This window comes from Lepus europaeus, chromosome 9 (genome assembly GCF_033115175.1).
Source record: "Lepus europaeus isolate LE1 chromosome 9, mLepTim1.pri, whole genome shotgun sequence".
Taxonomy (NCBI): domain Eukaryota; kingdom Metazoa; phylum Chordata; class Mammalia; order Lagomorpha; family Leporidae; genus Lepus; species Lepus europaeus.
This window is the reverse complement of record NC_084835.1, coordinates 33,155,619-33,177,357: the sequence shown is the minus strand read 5'-3', so window position 1 is coordinate 33,177,357 and position 21,739 is coordinate 33,155,619.

Here is a 21,739-nt window from a genome sequence, read left to right as displayed (position 1 = left end):
TAATTCATTTCCATAACTAGTTCAGTGTCTATTACATGGAAGTGATGAGACCAGGCACCAGAAATGGGTATATTTACCCCTTAAAGCTTAGAGAAAAAAAGAAACACAGACATATGTGACACAAGTAGAATGAAGTCTGGGATCCGTGTCCCATGTAACACAGAGTAACAGAATCATCAAGAGAATAACTCTGGATCACAGGGGAAATTCTCTGAGGACAAGCATCTGATCTTGGCTTCAACATCAATTAGTATTTAAGACTTTAAAGAAGTTGAATGAGAAAAACACTTAATTTTAAGGTAAACAATTCTCACAGGGGATAAATACTGTTTGACTAACCTTTCATGATGTAATAAACCACTCCAAAATATAATGTCCAACAATGTTTAAACTTTATTCCCCATGATTCTGTGAGTTTTGAGACAGGAAGAGGGAGGCAGCAGCTGAGCCACCTGGAGATAACTGTCCTTGTGATCTCAAGACCTACAGGGTATGGGTTTGGTTCTCCTTGCTCTGAAATAAAACAGACTCCCTGCTTTGACCAGAGTCATACCAGTTTAGGAAGTCAAGGCTGACATGGACTAACCTAGACTTCATTTTTCACTCATTTTAATCTATTAGCATGGCAAAAGACATACCTACCAGCTGCCGTAACAGGAATCATCAGACTGTTAGAAGAGTTAATAGGGGTAGTAGCTGGATTCCAGGAAATCTTCACCTACTTCCCAGGACACCCATGAATATTCCTCTGCCTTATCTCAATGTACCTTCCTTTTCATGAAATGACCCACACAATGTTAAGTACAGTTATGAGACGGGGCCACTCTTGACTAGGCTCTACTTTGTGGAGTGTGTCTCGGTTTTCTCAAGCAAATGCTTGCTGTTCACTCTGCTATTCCTAAATTGCTCCTGAAATCTTGAAGTGAAGTCAAGAAGCTGGGCCTCTGGCAGCCCTCACCGTGCAGGGCCAGGTCTTCTGGTCTGAACTGGCTGGCAGGGCCTAATAAGGAACTCACACACGTGCCTTGGCCTCTGCTGGGGCAGCTCAGGCAGACAGGGACTTAGTCCTTGCGGCCTCTCAGCTTCCAGAGGCTAGCCCAGCTTGTGCAACTGAGGGCAAAAGGATTCACTGCAAAAAGAGAATGCTAGCCCCCAAACGAACACACTCCTCAAGCCTCAGCTTGCATCACCTTTGCTAATATCTTACTAGGTAGTAAGGCTCCAATATCAAACCAGATTCCGGGAGTGGAAAAAGGTATCCCCCTTCCTGAGAGGAAGAGCAGCAAAGTAAAATTACACAGGAGTGTACACACACATAAACAGGAGGAATGTGCACAGATCCCTTTGAAAAATAATACTCTTAGTAAGGGCAGTGAGCCCTTCAAATCTGCAGTCTCTATATCCATGGATTCAAGTATCCATAGACTGAAATTTTTACACACACACACACACACACACACACACACCCTATACAGTGTCTGTGATGCAGACATTCTTGGGCCCTTGTCTTTCAGTCCCCACCCCTAACCAGCTTAAACTTAGTCACGCTTTGATGATTGCAGATGATTCTGTTACTGAAGATAAGCTCACTAAATAAAGGGAGTGGCGAACTAGGACCCTACATGACAAGATTCATGAGATCATTTATCTCCTCCCTAGATAACCTCTTGATGCCAGGCCCTGTCTGGCAGGGAAATACAAGCCCTGAGTACAATGAAAAACCACCTGCACATCACATTACTTTCAGATCAACTGGAACCTACTCTGCCATCATCAAAATTCCCAAAAGAACACAATGGCCAAGCTATCGCAATCACACGAGAGCTCTGCCCAAGAGCTGAACATGTGCTTCTGAAATGCAGCTCCCACCTGGAAGATGACAGATCCCTAAGCCCCAGTGAGTCAGGAATTCAATGATAGCTGCCTCTCCTCCTCGCTCTGCACTTTGCAAAGTAAATAGGTGGCTTCTTCCACTTTCCTCATATCAGGAATCAGTTGGATGCACATCAGGCAAATGAAGTCAGGTTTCTGGGGATTGTTCAAGACTACAGTATCAGTGCTGAACATGGACAGACCCTTTTTTTCTTATAATAATGCACTAAATAATAAAGTATAACAGCCATTTACATGGCACTTACATTATATTGGGTATTATAAGTAATCTAGTGATGATTTAAAATATACCAGATGTTCATTGGTTTATGCAAATACTATACCATTTTATATAATGGACTTTAGCACCCATGGATTTCAGTATGGAGGAAAAGTGAGGGTTGCCTAGAGGTTCTGGAACCAAATAGCCATAATACCAAGGGAGAACTGCATATTTATATACAAAACCACATCTCAGGTGAATCCCACTATTGATCACCTACACTAGGAGGGTAAAAAGAATATGGCAAATATTTCTAAGCAGAATACAAGTTATTGCCATTAGCACCTCTGTAAGTGTCATCATCATGATCTCGTAAAACAAAATGCCAAAACACTCCAGAAAGTCAAACTCAAGTTTTAATGGCTATAAACCATATCACCTAAGTCACACAAATATGAATATGGAAGAAAAGTACGAGCAGCTGAAAGGCCACAAGTTTGAATCCCATTTAACGTAGAAAAAAGAAACCCAAACTGGAGAAACTCTGAGCAACTGAGAACTGTGAACAGAGTCGGCAATGGTCTGGCTCTCCAGCCAGCAGGTGCTCAGTGACACTGCTGCTGAAGTGAATGGAGTTCTGGGATCATGAAGCCGTGCAGGACTCCAGCTTCTTCTGGGGGCTCCAAGGCTGAGGTGCCACCTTGCCTAGAGTGTTAGCAAACCAAGCCTTATAACAAACTTTTTCAGGTACTCAAAGTCACTTCTCCCCAACCAGAAGGTGAATTGATATTGAATTGAATCCTCCTTGTGCTGTTAGAACATAAGCCCTTAAAAAAACACAATGAGCAAATGGAAAATAGAGTGTCTCTTATTGATTGTGATGTTTCCACTTAACTCGATGCCAGCAGGGGAGCCTCTAAGGCGGCACATGCGCTGGGAGCAAGGTCACGGCCACGGTCGATAATTCCGAGGTAGTGGACAGCCTTGTCTGCCTAATGGATCTCTCCAATTTCCTCCATTGGGATCCAATGTGGTATTAGTTACTCAACGGATTTGTCAACAGCTCTTTACTTGCTCACTTTCAAAGCAATTTGGTAAATGTCAGCTGAGCACCTGGCTTGCTTTTGTTACAAAACCTTCTACGTGACACTCAGGTATTCTTTTGGTTTTTCTTCTGAATCCGTGGTAAACTTGGATTGTTGTTATTACTTCATTGTTTTCAGTATATGACTAGTAAAACACACTTTCACAAACCACACATGCGTGCACGTGTACACACACACACAAACACATAATTCTTTTAAAAAAGATTTGTTTAAAAGGCAGAATGACAGAGAGGGAAAGACAGAGAAGGGGGGCAGGACAGGGAGACAAAGAGATCTTCCATATACTGCTTCATTCTCCCCAAATACCCCCAACAGCTTGGGCTGGGCCAGGCCGAAGCCAGGAGCCTAGTACTGTACTCAGGTCTCCTACATGGCTGGCACGGAGCCCAAGTATTTGCACAATCGACTGCTACTACCAGGCACATTAACAGAAAGTTGAACGGCAAGCACAGAGTAGCCATGACTTAAATCCAGCACTCTGTTATAAGATTCCCACTTAACAGGGGAAAAGTTTGTTCATGAAGACTCTTTCAAAAAGAATATATTTAAGTAGTTCCTAAAATCCCTTCCTTTTCCTTTTACCCTGCTTTCAACACCATTTTGGCAAGATTTTTATTTTGAAGTAATCTTAGATTAATAGAAACATTACAAAGATATCACAGAGTACCTATATCCTAGTATGGATCAATTTCACAATGTATCTTTTAACTCTATTTTCCATGAACTTTTTGAAGTGCCTATGCATCCCCCATACCATTGAGTTTACCCAATGTCTCATTACTATGGTAACTTAGCAAGCTCCAGAACACTTGGTAAGCTCCAGATTTGCTTCACAGGTTTCTTGGTCTCACTGTTCATGCCCTCTGTTCTAAGACTCCATGCAAGGAATCCACAGTGTTTCACCCTCATGTCTCCAGATTTTTATTTATTTATTTATTTGACAAGTAGAGTTACAGACAGTGAGAGATAGAGACAGAGAGAAAGGTCTTCTTTCCATTGGTTCACTCCCCAAATGGCCACCACGGCCAGCACTATGCCGATCCGAAGCCAGGAGCTTCTTCCTTGTCTTCCAAGCAGGTGCAGGAGCCCAAACACTTGGGCCATCCTCCACTGACCTCCCGGACCACAGCAGAAAGCTGGACTGGAATAGGAGCAACCGGGACTAGAACCTGGCGCCCATATGGGATGCTGGCGCCACAGGTGGAGGATTAACCAAGTGAACCACAGCGCCAGCCCCTAATTGTAACTTCTGTAGTAAGAAAATTCTTCCAAACAAAATACATGCCCACAAAGCACTTCAAAATGTTCATGGAAATGGGAAAATGGGATTAACAGAAAGATTTTGGTGCAAATGAAATCCATGCAGGTTTTTCCTAAAGTGCATTTCTTTGAATTTTTTGGAGACTCCTTGTGTGCATACATTGCAAATTTTTTTGGCCCTAAAATAATCTTTTAATATCATTTTTCATGAACTTTTTGAAGGGTCTTTGTATGTTGACCAATTGGTTAGTGTCAGCTTTTGAGGATTCAGCCTCAGAGCCCTTCGTTAGTATAATGCAAAGCCAACTGATGCTTATGGTGAAACTCCTCTGATATTTTAAATTAAAATTCGCAATTGCCAACTAAAACAAACTTTGCATTTCAGAAGAATTGAGGATGTAGGACTTCCTAACTAGCTCAGCTACATCCTGGGAAGAAAAGCAAACAAAAAGGATGATTTAATCTTAAAAAAATCCTACTGATGCAGCGCCTAGTACATAAAGAATGTTCTTTATGTTTTCTTCATGGTGGCAAAGTCTGTAGTGCACTAGGCAGGCTTGTTTCTCAAAGTGTGGTGTTCTGATCAGGAGGACTGACATCACTTGGGAGAAATGCAGAGTCTCGGGTACCACCTGAGACCCCTGGAATCAGAAGGTGCATTTTAACTAGATCCCCAGGTATACATATCCACATTAAAGTTTGAGAAGCACTGCTTTAGAGAATACAGAAACCTCAGATGTAAAAGAAAAACACTGAGCTCATGAAAAATATATGTGGATAGACTTTAGTTCCTCTGTCTTCCAGCCCAGTGCTAATACACAAATTTTAAAGACACAGTTTGCCAAAGGAACAAATGCTATTTCAGTTGGCATTCAATTTTAAAGGCAAAATTGTTCTCTCAAACAAATCTGCTAATTAGGTACATCCTGAGGTAGCCAATGCATAAAGATACATTCCTTTAATGCAAGCTTCTCCGTTAAAAAAAAAAAAAATCTATATAAAGTGGGTGTTCAGCCTAGCAGCTAAGATGCCTAGGTCTCCCACTGGAGTGCCTGGGTTCAATTTCTGGCTTGGTCTCACGGTTCCAGGTTCCCAGCAATGCGGATTCTGAGAGGCAGCTATGATGGCTCAACTAACTGGGTTCCTTCCACTCCGAGTGAGACCAAGACTGTTGCGATGCCAGCTCCTGGCTTCAGTTCAGGTCCAAGCTCAGCTCTTAGAGGCATCTGCAGAGTGAACCAGCAGACAAGAGTCATCTTTTTCTCTCTTCTAAATGTTTTTCTAGAAGATTAATTAAATAAAACCATGAAAAATCAGTTACATGAAAGCTAAGATCAGTTGTTTTGAATTTTATCTTGTAACTGAGACAACAAGAGAGGTCTCTGGTCTCCATGGTTCATGGCAAATCCTTTTCCCACTGTGCCTTGCTGCTACTAGTCTTCCCAGCAGGTATTTCAGACAACAGATTTTGTTTCTGTTTTTAACCACTGCATGAGGATGAGATTTAAAACACACTTTCTGCACAGAGTGGATCATTTGTTATTTATTGTATGTTAGTTCAAATTTTTTGACAGGCAGAGCTAGACAGTGAGAGAGACAGAGAAAGGTCTTCCTTCCTTTGGTTCACCCCCCCAAATGGCCACTATGGCTGGCGCGCTGCAGCCGGTGCACCGCGCCGATCCGAAGCCAGGAGCCAGGTGCCTCTTCCTGGTCTCCCATGCAGGTGCAGGGCCCAAGCACTTGGGCCATCCTCCACTGCCTTCTCGGGCCACAGCAGAGAGCTGGAGCAACCAGGACAGAATCCAGCACCCCAATCGGGACTAGAACTCAGGGTGCCGGCGCCGCAGGTGGAGGATTAGCCAAGTGAGCCGTGGCACCAGCCATGTTAGTTCAAATTTAAAAAGCACCGGATGGATCACATGCTGCCAATCCTCACAGAATCCCAAATGCTAAAGAGGCAATTCCATATCTCTGGATTCAACTCTGGCAAGAAAAAGAAACATTTCCAAGGAGATACAGTTCCGAGTAGACTGGGCATAGGGAAAGAATTCCTGCAATTTTGGGTTAGGAACCTTCAGGATAGACGATGAGTCAGAGGCAAAAGAAACAACACCGAGAGAGGCTGGTGACAACACTAAAACACAGATGTGAAATAGAACTGACATGGGTCACCTCTAGGACGAGACAAAGTAGAGTCATGTCCAGCTCAGTTGAGTGACATTGGACAAAGCACTCAACTTCTCTCAAGCCTCAGTTTCCTTATCCACAACACTGGATAAAAACAGAATAAACATCAAAGGAGTACACTGAAGTTTTCATCACACAGGATCAATGCTTTCCTCAGTATTACCACCAACCTTATCATTATGCACATGTACACATTAAGTGTTTTGCATAGGCATATAGAGCTAGGAGGGAATTGTTTAAAGTTTCTAGAAAAGGAAATTAAAATTAGGTTTATTTTGACACAATTTTTTTTCTGAAATCCATGCAGAGTTTTTTTTTTCATAATACATATTTTTCCACAATCTTTTTAAAGACCTCTCGTATTCAATAAATGATGACTATTACTTTTGTGATGTTAGCTTCCTTGAGTTACAGGATTTCCAATCTCAGAAAATGATGGAATAAATTGTGAAACTGGGCCAGAAAATTAAGACTTTCCAGCTTATGCTGGCTTATGTCCAGACCGCACTCCCACCTGAATCTCTGAACAGCAATGTTTAATTCCTGCTTGGTCATCCCTTCCTCACTGCAGGAAATTCCCCCCATACAGGGCTTGGGCGTGATGTATAAGCTCAATTACAATTTGGGAGAAGACTCAAGTCCCTGGGCTGAAATGTAATGTTTTTCAAAGAGACATCACAAAGGTCACCCTAAAAGACAACTGCTCTTAACAGATGATTCTCCAGGGTGTTGGCGAAGCCAAAATGGACTTAAAAATCCTGCAGACATGGTGCATTTTGACAGCTACAATTCTTCCTTTTTCAATTTCAATTCTTATTGATTCTCAGGACTCTCATTTCAGAGATGTATGCCATCACTGTACTATACTGTTTAGCCATCTATCTGTGCCTGCTTTTCTATGCTAGATTGATCTTGTCCCACCGAAGGTGTGGGTAGGGAACCATCAGGGCTGCTGTTCCATGCCATCAAGGAACTTGACTCTCACCTGAGTTAAAAAAGCTCCTGGAGCCTCACATGCTCCAGGAAGCTTCACATTTGGTAATGAGGAACAAGCTGGCAATGAACAAGACCTGAGAAGAAAGGCATGAGTTAGGAATAAGTCGAATCTGAGAGCAACTCTCTATTTCTATTCAAAATGCTCAGACTTCCCTATGGGAAGTCAAGGACAGAACCACATTAAATGATTAAATACTTGAGCGGTTCTGGTGCTAGACAGATACGGTGGGCATTTTTGGTAATTTTCAAATAAGCAGAAAAGATTTTAGGAGTTGTGGAGAAGGCAAATGAGATGAATGTGGCTAAGAATATTTTTCTTCCAGGGCAGTGCTTCCAAGAAAGAAATTATAGGGTAATTAGTGGGATTTACTTGATTTAAATTAAGATGCTCACGCTGCATGTACTGGAAGAAAAACACATCAAAATTCAGAGTTAAACACAACCAAAGACATATATATATAATAATGACATTTTTTTCTTTCAACCCTTCCATCTGTAGTGACTGTGATAATCGTGCTTCTGTCTTATTTCTTCGTGTCATGTCAACATGCTGTTTCTCACCATTTCTTCTGAATCCACTGGAAATCCTCCCCAAATTTCATTTAACATTGAAGGACTATCAGTCACAGGGCTTTCCTCTTCCCACCTAAACTGATTCCCTTGGCCGAATATTACATGAGACTTTCTCCTTTAAAAAAATCACTTATTGGAAATTCAAACTTTTCTGGGCTAGTTGAATGTACTAAAATTGTGTATTTACCTGAAGTTCAAATTTCAACATATTCAAGAGCAACTTACACTGAACAATATTTGTTCATGTGAAGCTCAAATGTGACTGGGTGGGCATCTTGAATTTTATCTAGAAACTTCACATCTTGCCCACCTCTGCTTATTGGCCAGTGTTCTTCCTCTATTTCCCTTAGGAGACAAAGTTTTTCTGTCCTTCTGCAAGACAGCAATTATCAAATACCACTGTCAGGTCAACCCACTGGGAGTTTTGGATAATGTATGTTATTCTGAACGGAGTTTTGAGTGTAGTCCTTATCCTGCCTTATCTTTCCTAAACTGATGAGCTCTCCTGACCAAAAAGAGAATACCATCCCCATGAACAGGGATTATCAGGGGAAAGACAGACAGTGACTCAGGGAATGCACCATCTACTGCAGTGTTGTTGACAGATATTGTCAAAGGGAACTCGTACTGGGACACTTCCACTGCAATGTGGGGACAAAGGTTTAGTCCAAAGAACAGGCAGAGCTTACAGAACTGAGCAGGGAAGAGGGCAATGGGGAAGGGGAAGAATGATTCTCAGTAAGAATTCACCTTGGTTCTTTCACTGTTCCTAAGTGACCATTTTAGTCAAAAGTCATCCATTCATTTTATGAGCTGCTTAGCTTTGCTCAGAATGTTAAAGAGTTTATGGGCAGGGGGGTGAGAAGATGGCAGAATAGGGAGGGAGCACACCGATAGTCCTGGAAAAGATAGTTCAATAAAAGTGGAGATTCTGTAGTTTCATTGTCTAATGTGCAGTGATGCTATAACTAGTACTGAAACAGAATTTTTACACTTTGTGTTTCTGTGTGGGTGCAAACTGATGAAATCTTTACTAATTATATACAGAAATGATCTTCTGTATATGAAGATAATTGGAAATGAAAAAAAAAAACCTGGTGTTAAATTGGAAATTGCATAGAAAATTAATTAATTTTTAAAAAAAAATATTATGTAGGATCTCTGTCTTTAATGTGCTGTACACTGTTATTTAATGCTATAACTAGTACTCCAACAGTATTTTTTTCACTTTGTGTTGCTATATGGGGGCAAACTGTTGAAATGTTTACTTAATATATACTAAACTGATCTTCTGTATACAAAGAGAATTGAAAATGAATCTTGATGTGAATGGAAGGGGAGAGGGAGCGGGAAAGGGGAGGGTTGCGGGTGGGAGGGAAGTTATGGGAGGGGGGGAAGCCACTGTAATCCATAAGCTGTACTTTGGAAATTTATATTCATTAAATAAAAGTTTAATAAATGGAAAAAAAGAAAAAAAAATCTGCAGAGGAAACTCTTCCAGAATGAGTGGGACACAGTGGACCTGCGAGGAGGGCACAGGCGCCCATGGCACAGGACCCCAGCTGACGAGTCTACTCACCAGTGCTGGAAAGGGAGGTGAGACAAGGCAGCTGCCACCACCGCAGCAGTCGCCCCCCCAACCCGCCCTGGGACAGACGGGTGAGACATGCACGACTGAGTGTGGGGAAGGAAATCGAAATCAAAACAAAGTGAACAGCGCCTGCAGGAAGAGGCCGTGATCCAGGGGGACAAACTGAGGGAACGAACACGCAAAGATCCTTTGGTGTCTCTGCCCTCCCCACAATCAGAGCTGCAGCGGCGGAAAGCAGCTATCTTGTTTGTTTACATTCAGGCGTAAAGGAGAACAGCCTCTGCTTTCATTCTCCTATGGAGGAAAATTCAGGGGCGGAGTCCAAAGGTGGTTTGGAGCTACTCATCACTCCTCAAGCAGGGGGCACAGTGAGGTGGGGCTGTTGACCAAGGAGGCCCAGGCACGTTAGGGCAAACAAAGGAACAGGGAAACTGGCCCCAAGGGGTGGAGCTTGGCACCTCAAAGCCCTGATACCAGCCCACTCAAGTTACCAAAATAAATAAATAAATAGATAAATAAATAAAAAACAAATAAACAAACAAACTCCAGAAGGTAGAGCTGCCTGCTTACACTGGTTATTAGTACAGACCCACAGCAGCTCATAGCAGAGGGAAATCAACCTGAAAATAAAGCCAAAATGAAATGCCAAAGAACAAAGGAAAAATCAAGAATATAGAAGAACATATAAACTTGCCAATGGAGCAGGCTAAACCATCCATAATAGAGGCTGAAGAAGAAGAATTTGAAACCATGCCAGAAAAAGAATTCAGAAAATTAATAACCAGATTACTTAGAAATAACGAGAAACAGTTTCAAGATCTGAACGAAAAGCAAGCTCAAGGATTAGAGATCCTAAAGAGAAGCCAGAATGAAATACTCGAAATGAAAAACTCAATTGACCATATAAAAAACACTGTGGAATCCCTATCGAACAGATGAAATAGAAGAGCGAATATCAGAATTCGAAGACAAACTTCCAGAAATAATACAGTCAGTTCAACCACAGGAAGAAGAAATTAGGAAAATAAAAAATATGGTTGGAGACCTATAAGATTCAATCAAGTGTTGCAATGTTCAGATAATAGGAGTCTCTGAGGGTATGTAAAGAGAGAGTGGACTGGAAGATGTTTTCAATCAAATAATATCAGAAAACTTCCAACAGAGGTAAATGGATAATAACAAGTGAATTCAACAAATAGCCAGAAGCCCCAACAGGTCAGACCAGAAGAGAAATTCACTGCGACACATTGTGGCAACACTCAGCTCAGTGACACAGAAAAAACAAATCCTAAAATGTGCTAGAAAGAAACGACAAATCACATTCAGGGGTAAGTTAATCAGACTCACCCCAGACTTCTCAACGCAAACACTACAGGCAAAGAGACAATGGCACTTGGCTGGCACCGTGGCTCAACAGGCTAATCCTCCACCTAGTGGCACCAGCACACACCAGGTTCTAGTCCTGGTCGGGGCGCTGGATTCTGTCCCAGTTGCCCCTCTTCCAGTCTAGCTTTCTGCTATGGCCCGGGAATGCAGTGGAGGATGGCCCAAGTGCTTGCGCCCTGCACCCCATGGGAGACCAGGATAAGCACCTGGCTTCTGCCTTCGGATCAGCACGGTGCACCGGCCACAGCGTGCCAGCCGCGGTGGCCATTGGAGGGTGAACCAACGGCAAAAGGAAGACCTTTCTCTCTGTCTCTCTCTCACTGTCCACTTTGCCTGTCAAAAAAAAAAAAAATAGAGAGAGAGAGAGAGAGAGAGAGAGACAGTGGCATGATATATTCCAAGTTTTAAAAGACAAACAATGGCAACCGAGAATACTATACCCTGCAAAGCTATCATTTATGAATGAAGGTGAAATAGAGATCTTCCATGACAAACAGAAACTGAAAGAATTTGTATCCTCACGTCCAACCCTACAACACTGGCTCAAAGAAGTGCTGCACACAGAAATACAAAAACAAGAACTTCACTACAAAAAAAAAAAAAAAAAAGCGAATGTAGAATAAGTTATAAATTTCAAAATATGGAAACAGTTTGTTTCAGGAAGCATATCTGGGAAAAGACAGTACTTAACAGTAGTCACACTAAATGTGAATGGCCTTAACCCTACTACCAAGAGTCGCAGACTAGCTGATTGGATCAAAAAAGAGAATCCATCTATATGCTGCCTTCAGGAAACACACCTTATCACCAAAGATGCACGCAGACTGAAAGCGAAAGGATGGAAAAAGATATTCCAAGCTAACAGAAATCAAAAAAAAGAGCTGGTGTGGCCATCCTAATATCAGACAAAATAGACTTTAAAATAAAAACTCTTAAAAGAGACAAAGAAAGGCATTATATAATGATTAAAGGATCTATCCAACATGTATATGCACCTAATTACAGGGCACCTGTCTACTTGAAAGAATTAATAAAAGACTTAAAGGGAGATACAGATTCAAATACAATAGTAGCAGGGGACTCCAACATCCCACTCTCACCAACGGACAGATCAACCAGACAGAAATTCAACAAGGAAACAACAGAGCTAATTGACACTATAGACCAAATAGACCTAGTAGATATCTTCAGAACCTTCCATCCCACAGCCACAGAGTTCACATATTTCTCCCCAGTACATTGAACGTTCTATAGGACTGACCATATGCTAAGCCATAAAGGGAGCCTCAACAAATTAAAAAAAGATTGAAACTATACCATGCATCTTCTCAGATTATAGTGCAGTGAAACTCGAAATGAACAACTCAAGAAATTCTACACCATATGCAAACACATGGAGAATGGATAACATGATCCTGAATGAACAGTGGATCATCAGAGAAATCAAAATATTTCTAGAAACAAATGAAAATGATAACACAACCTATCAAAACGTGTAGGATACAGCAAAAGCAGTGCTAAGAGGAAAGTTTATAGCAATTGGTGCCTATATCAAGAAACTGGAAAGGAACCAAATAAATGACCTCTCCATGCACCTCAAGGATTCAGAAAAACAGCAGCAAATCAAGCCCAAACCCAGCAGAAGGAAAGAAATACTGAAGATTAGAGAAGAAATAAACAGAATTGAAACCAAAAAAACAATACAAAAGATCAACAAAACCAAGAGCTGGTTCTTCAAAAAAATAAACAAAATAGACACACCATTGGCTCAACTAACCAAAAAAAGGAGAGAGAAGACGCAAATCCATAAAATCAAAGATAGTAATGGAAATGTAACAACAGACACAACAGAAATAAAAAGAATCATCAGAAACCACTACAAAGAGATGTATGCTAGCAAATTGGTGAACCTGGAAGAAATGGATAGATTCCTGGACACATACAACCTTCCTAAACTGAGCCATGAAGAAATAGAAAACCTAAACACACCCATAACCATGAAAGAAATTGAATCAGTTATAAACACACTACCGAAAAAGAAGAGCCCAGGACCAGATGGCTGCACCGCTAAATTCTGCCAGACACTTAAAGAACAACTAACCCCAGTTCTTCTCAAATTATTCAAAACAATTTAAAGGGAGGAAATCCTCCCAAATTCTTTCTATGAAGCCAATATTACATTAATTCCTAAGCCCAGAAAAGATACAACAGAGAAAGAAAACTACAGACCTATCTCCATGATGAACATAGATGCAAAAATACTCAACAAAATTCTGGCAAGCCGAATCCAACTGCACATCAGAAAGATCATAGATCACCCACCCAGACCAAGTAGGATTTACTTGGTATGCAGGGATGGTTCAGTATTCGAAAGTCAATCAATGTAATACATCACATTAACAAATTGAGAAACAAAAATCATGTGATTATCTCAATAGATGCAGAGAAAGCATTTGACAAAATACAACACCCTTTCATGATGAAAATCCTAAGCAAATTGGGGTTAGAAGGAACATTCCTCAACACAATTAAGGCAATCTATACTAAGCCAATGGCCAGCATCATATTGAATGGGGAAAAGTTGGAGGCATTTCCATTGAAAGCTGGCACCAGACAGGGATGCCCACTCTCACCATTGCAAGTGTTAGCCAGGGCCATTAGGCAAGAAAAATTTAAAGGGATACAAATGGGAAAGGAGGAAGTTAAACTATCCCTATTTGCAGATGACATGATCATATATATAGGGGATCCAATAAATTCCTATAAGAGACTATTGGAACTCATAAAAGAGTTTGGTAAAGTAGCAGGATACAAAGTCAACGCTCAGAAATCAACAGCCTTTGTATGCACAGACCATGCCGTGGCCAAGGAAGTACTTCTAAGATCAATCCCATTCACAATAGCCACAAAAACAATAAAGTACCTTGGTATAAATTTAACCAAGGATGTCAACAACCTCTATGATGAAAATTGCAAAACACTAAAGAAAGAAATAGAAGATGACACAAAAAATGGAAAAATCTGCCATGCTCATGGATTGGAAGAATCAATATCATCAAAATGTCCATTCTCCCAAAAGTAATTTACAAGTTCAATGCAATACCAATCAAAATACCAAAGTCATTCTTCAAAGACCTAGAAAAAATGATGCTGAAATTCATATGGAGAAACAAGAGAGCAGGAATAGCTAAAGCAATCCTTTACAATAAAAACAAAGCTGGAGGCATCACAATTCCAGACTTCATGGCATACTACAGGGTAGTTATAATCAAAACAGCCTGGTATTGGCACAAAAACAGATAGACCAATGGAGCAGAATATAAACACCGAAGATCAATCCAAACATCTATAACCAAGTCATATTCGACAAAGGACCTAAAACCAACCCCTGGAACAAGGACAGCCTCTTCAACAAATGGAGCTGGGAAAACTGGATGTCCACATGTTGAAGTATGAAGTAAGGCTCCTACCTAACACCTTATACAAAAATCCACTCAACATGGATCAAAGAACTAGAGATACACCACAACACCATGAAACTAATTGAGAGCATAGGGGAAACTCTTCACGACATTGGAACAGGCAATGAATTTCTGGAGAAGACCTCAGAGGCAAGGGTAATCAAAGATAAAATAAACAAATGGGATTACCTCAAATTGAAAAGTTTCTTTACAGCAAAAGAAACAGCCAGGAAAATGAAGATGCAACCAACAGAATGGGAGACATTATTCGCAAACTACACAACTGATAAAGGATTAACAACTAGAATCTATAAAATGATCTAGAAACTCTACAGCAACAAAACAACCCACCCAATAAAAAGATGGGCCAAGGACCTTAACAGATATTTTACAAAAGAGGAATTTCAAATGGCCAACAGAAACATGAGAAAATGCTCAGGATCCGTAGCCATCAGGGAAATGAAAATCCAAACCACAATGAGGTTTTACCTCACCCTGGTTAGAATGGCTCACATACAGAAATCTACCAACAACAGATGCTGGTGAGGATGTGGGGAAAAAGGGGCACTAATCCACTGCTGGTGGGAATGCAAACTGGTAAAGCCACTATGGAAGACAGTTAGTCTTCAGAAACCTGAATATAGCCCTACCACATGACCCAGCCATGCCACTCCTTGGAATTTACCCAAATGTAATTAAATGGGGAAAAAAAAAGAGCTGTTTGCACATCAATGTTGGTTGCAGCTCAATTTACAATAGCTAAGACATGGAATCAAGCTAAATACCCATCAATGGATGACTGGATAAAGAAATTATGGGATAGGTACTCTATGGAACACTATACAGCAGTAAAAAACAATGAAATCCAGTCATTTACAACAAAATGGAGGAAGCTGGAAACCATCATGCTGAGTGAATAAGCCAGTCCAAAAGGGACAAATATCGTATGTTCTCCCTGATCAATGACAACTAACCAGGCACCTAAAAGGAAACCCGTTGAAGTGAAATGGACACTATGAGAAACAATGACATGATCAGCCCTTGTCTTGACTGTTGAGGAACAACTTACTATTTTATTCCTTTTAGTATTTGTTGTTGTTCTTTTTGTTCTACTCAATACTACTGGTTGAACTCTGTGATTAATATACAATTATTCTTAGGCATTTAAAATGAACAGAAAAGTGATCTCTGTTAAATATATGAGTGGGAATAGGAGAGGGAAGAGATATAGGTCGGCACATGGTCACTTGCACTTACCTCCAATGGTAGAGCTAGAAATGTGCCAGGGGATTCCAATTCAATCTTATCAAGGAGGCAGGTACCAATGCCATCTCACTTGTTAAAGTGATAAGTTTAAGTACATAATTGATCAAAAAGATAGGGTAAGTGTCAAAGAGATTTTACAAATAAGACCAGGGTCTGCAAACAATGAAGGATAGAATTAAAAGGGAGAGAATAATCCTGCGGGGGAAGCAGGACACACAGCAGACTCATAGAATGGCAAAGGCCCTAAATAGCACTCTGGCCTCAGAATCAACCCTTGGGGCATTCGGATCTGGCAAAAATGGCCATGAGAGTCTCACAGGCATGGAAAGCCAAGACACGGTGGCAAAAAACAACCTGAATGAAAGATCTCAGTGAACAAGACCCCAGCAGAAAGAACGGGCCATCAAAGAAGGAGGCATCTTTCTCTGAAGGGAGGAAGGAACCTCTACTGCGATATTGCCTTGACTAAACAAGTTCAGAGTTGGTGAACTCAAGGGGTTTCCATAGCCTGGACAACTCATAGCAAGAGTCTCGGGTGATTACTGACGTCATAAATAAGAGTGTCAATTGTTAAATCAACAACAGGAGTCACTGTGCACATGCTCCCCACGCAGGATCTCTGTCCTTAATGTGTTTCACTATGAGATTTAACGATAAAACTACTAGTCGAACAGTACTCTATATCTTGTGCGATTGTGTGGGTGCAGTCTGTTGAAATCTTTGCTTAGTATGTACTAAGTTTATCTTCTGTATATAAAGATAATTGAAAATGAAACTTGATCAAGAGTAGGATGGGAGAGGGAGTGGGAGGGAGGGAGGCTGGGGGGGGGAAGCCACAACAATGCAAAAGTTGCACTTTTTTAATTTAATAAATGTGAATTTACAAAGAGTTTATGAGTGGGGCCGGTGCTGCAGCATAGAGGGTAAGGCCACCGCCTACAGTGCCAGCATTCCATGTGGGCGCCAGTTCGAGTCCCAGCTGTTCCGCTTCCATTCCAGCTCTCTGTTATGGTCTGGGAAAGCAGCAGAAGATGGCCAAATGCTTGGTTCCCTGTACCTGCGTAGGAGACTGGGAGCAAGCTCCTGGCTCCTGGCTTTGGATCAGTGTAGCTCCGGCCATTGAGGCCAATTGAGAAGTAAACTGGAGGATGGAAGACCTTTCTCTCTGCCTCTCCTCTCTCTGCCTCTGCCTCTCAAATAAACAAATAAATTCTTTATTAAAAAAAGTTCAGGAACACCCTGTGTTCTTCGGGCAGTAAACGTTCTGGAAATTCCAACTTCTCCCTTACTCCTCTCTCAAATCTTTCAAGGGCCTGGAAGTCACACCATGCTACATCAACTTTTCCTTTCTGTTACTCAGCCTTTTCCCCATTCAGTAGCATCTCATAATCAGTCCATGCAGTCTTCTCTGTACAGGTTAAGTCATTAATTTTGATGTAGGCATCCCATTTCATAAATACCAGTTTTAGTCCTGGATGCTGCATTTTTTATCCAGCTGCCTGCTAATGTACCTGGAAAAATGGCAGAAGATGGCCCAAGTATGTGGGACTGTGTGTGGGACTCTACTACTCATGTGAGAGACAGGGATGGAGTTCTGGACTCCTAGATTCAATCTGGCCAGTCCTGGCAGTTGCAGTCATTTGGAGGTTAAACCAGTGGATGTAGAAGTTTCATTCTCTCTCTTTCAAATGCATAATGAAGAGTAAAAAACTCAACAAAAGAAAACAAGAAGCCAATTCAGTTAAGAAATGAACAAAGGACTTCCATAGATAGTTCTCAAAAGAAATACAAATGGCAAACAAATATATGAAAAGATGTTCCTCACCAGCAATCATGCAAATCAAAACTACAGTGAGATACCACCTCACTCTGTCAGATCAGCCAACAGAGTAACAAATCCTGGTTAGAATGGGGAAAAAGGGCAACACTTATACATTGTTGGGGGCAATGTAAATTGGTACAACCACTGTGGAAAACAGTGTGTAGAGTTCTTATACAAAAAAAAAAAAAAAACAAAAAACAAAAACTAGAAAAAGACTTGCCATAAGACCCAGCAATCATGCTACTGGATGTATACCCCAAAGACATGAACATGTTGTATCAAAGACATACCAGCACCACTGCTTATAGCACCACTGTTCACAATAGCCAAAATTTGGAATCAAACAACATGTTTGTCACTAAATTAGGGTCTTTTTGTGGTTTATTTGTTAAACTTTTTATTTAGTGAAGTATTAAGCCTTTTTACTTTATTATAAATTTAAAATGTTATTTTAAACACTAAAAATGGGGCTGGTGCTTTGGTGCAGCGGGTTAAGCTGCCACCTGCAACACCAGCATCCCACATGGGCATTGGTTTCAGTCTTGGCTGCTCCACTTCCAATCCAGCTCCCTGCTAATGTGCCTGGGAAAGCAGTGGAAGATGGCCCAAGTGCTTGGGCCCCCGGACCCATGTTGGGGACCAGGAAGAAGCTCCTGGCTTCAGGCTGGCTCAGCTTCAGCTGTTGTGGCCATCTGGGGAATGCTGGTTCAAATCTCAGCTGTGTTGTTTCCAATTCAGTTTTGTGCTCATGGGCTTGGAAGCAGCAAATGACAGCTCCAGAAGTTGGGTCTTGTCAAAAACATGGGAGACCCCTGACTGAGTTCTTGGCTCTTGACCTTGGCCTGACACAGCCTAAGCTGTTGCAGCTATGTGGTGAGTGATCCAGCATACAGAAGATATCTCTCTGTGTGTGTGTGTGTGTCTGTTTCTCTTTCTCCCTCTATGTGCGTGTGTATGTGTGTGTCACTTTGCCTTTCAAATAAATACATATTTTTTAAAAAAGAAATCCAATGAGTACTGTGTAATTACAAACCTGTTTTTCACAAGGAAACACAGAGGAAGAGCTTGGACTATGGTTTATTTCTCATTCTATTATTTATCACAGGCTGTATGGATTGTGAGATACAGAAACACAAGTATTAAAAAAGCTACAAAAAGGACAAAACACAGCAATACAGCAGTCAGCAGCCCTAGGGATCATCTTGGGGCCACCAGAAAGAGCTGAAATGGGAGGCAATTAAAAGAAAGGAAGAACACAAAGATGATGATAAAAATAAAGAATTAAGGTAAAAGAAAATACATATTAAAAGCAGGGGGTCACAAAGAACTCAGAGAAATGTTCCCAACAACAGTTAAGTGCTGAGCAGTTTCCACGCAGGGCTGCAGTAGCTATACAGCACTGTGCAGTCAAAGGGAATTATGTGAAATTTTCATTGTCTTCAAAGAGTGTATCGTCAGGAACTGCAGCAAGCTGTATCTCAAGTTTTCAAAACTTTTTTGGTGCTTCCTCACCCCTGGTGGTTTTCTCTCATCCACATTCTATTTTGTCTTTAGCAGGAAGATTTTTCACATTCAAATAATTTGCAGATATTCTCTGCTTTTGATCAGAACTTAAGAGCAAGAAGGTGAACTGAAACAATTCTGTGTGGGTTCTTTCTGCAATTTTCTCTCTACTCTGAGCAAGGAAGCCAGGTCAGCTACCGCAAAGAAATGAATTACTGGAGTGAGGTTCTCTCCTGCCACCTTCTACATTATCTTATGTGCCCACAAAATCTTTCCCCAAAAAAACACAAAGTAAAGAAGAGACCAGCATTCTGGCACATGGGGGTAAGCCACACTGCTGGCAATGTTGGCATTCCATAGTAGAACACGGATTCCAGTACCAGCTGCTCCACTTCCAGTCCTGCTCCCTACTGATCTAAGAAAGCAGATGATGTCCAAGTACTTGAACCCTTGCTAACCCTGGACTACTGGCTTCAGCCTAGCCCAGCCTCAATGGTTGCAACCATTTAGGGAATGAACTAGTGGATGAAAGACCTCTCTGTTGCTGCCGCTGCTACTCTGTCCTCCTGCTTTTCAAATAAATTTTAAAAATTATATGGGTGCCGGTTCTAGGCTTGGCTGTTCCTCTTCCAGTCCAGGTCTCTGCTATGGCCCGTGTAAGAAGTGGAGGATGACCCAAGTGCTTGGGGCCCTGCACCCACAAGGGAGACCAGGAAGAAACTCCTGGCTCCTGGTTTTGGAATGGCGCAGCTCCAGCCATTGCGGCCATCTGAGGAGTGAACCAACAGAAGGAAGACCTTTCTCTCTGTCTCTCCCTCTCACTGTCTGTGACTCTACCTGTCAAATAAAAATCTTAAAGAAAAAAAAGCTATTCTTTGAAGATCAAGCAAACAAACATACACACACACACACACACACACAAAAGGCTTAAAGATGAGGACTTTCCTGAAGGCAAACTGAGTGAAATTTATAACAGGATGTTGACAAAATCTACAAATACCAACATTCCATCTTTGAGAACAGAAGTTACTGCTTCTTACCAAAAGGGAGAAAACAAGGCTGGGCTGAGGAGAAAACAAGGTAAAGGAAATGTAGGAAGCCATCTTCCTGTAACAACCTACATCCAGCGTAGACACTATCTGTGACTACTCATATACCATACAGTCTCCATAAGAGAAAACCGAACACAAACACACAAAAAGCACCTGCTGGAGAGGAAAGCCTACTGCATTTACTTCTCCTGTGTCAGGAAGAGCCACTTTTAAAGATACCTGGACATTCAGCCATCGTTTTCAAAGTAGGGGTTGCTACTTACTATGAGGGTCACGGGATCAATTTAATAGATCTTCATCACCATAGCATTCTGTTTGTCTTTTGGTGTTTAATTTGGAATTTTTCCCTGTTCTTGCTTAAAATATTACTATGGCCCAAGTTTGCTGTTCTAACAAAGGCTATGGAACTACATAGGATGCCAGCTGTTGGGCAGCAGACAGCAAGGAACTCATCCTGGAAGATGCCTGGTAATCTATGGTCATGATACAGTGGTTGTGCACCTGTTTCTGGATACCACAAGCCTACCACACTGAACAGAGGATTAGTGTGTGTCTGCTGCCAATGGCTGACTATAGCAATATGTTGCTAGGAAGGTAAGCTAGGGGAAGAACTGGGCAACTTACAAAAATAAACAAATAAGAGAAAAAATATGGTGTGTCAATATTCAGGGCCTTGCATCCCTAATAGACTCTCAGTTGAATAAAATGACACCAAGCAGAGACCCAGTGAAGGGTATCTGGGAACTTCAAAAAGTGTGTGGAAAAATACAATGAAAACATAAGCCTATTTAGGTATATAATTTTTTGAAACCTATGAATTTTTTTTTCTCTATACACATTTTCTATGAATATTTAAGGTATTCTCACACGGTTTGACACAGACTCAAGATGGTGGTCATTAATTTGCATAGAAGAGAAAATGAGAAAATGAATATAAAGGAGATTTGAGAATTTGAGTGTAATTCCTAACTCATGGAACATACTGGAAACAGTATAGGAGCTTACTCAGTTCTTAAGGGACAAGTATTGCTGAAGGAAACCAGAAGCTGAGACAAAAGGCCTCTGTGACTTAAAATGACTCTCAGATCTCCACTTCTCATAAACAGGAAACAGACTGAGGAAATTGTATAGCCTTTGAGGAGGGAATATTACATCATTCTTACTCCAGTCTTCCTCAAGCAGATAAAGAAGACAAGAAGAAATCACCCACAGGACTGAGTTAGAGACTAATGGAGGGCAATGACAAAAGAATCCTTTCAGAGCACCTCATCAAGGATGCCCCCACATCTGGGTGGAGAAACTGCTTTCCAACACCTGGCAGATTTCAACTATCACAGACCATTCACTGCTAGGTGACCCCATTCTTTCCCTTTCCTCTAAACAAAGATACATTATTTGGAATCCCAAGGGGTGTTCTTATTGTGATTAACCTCTCTGTCAT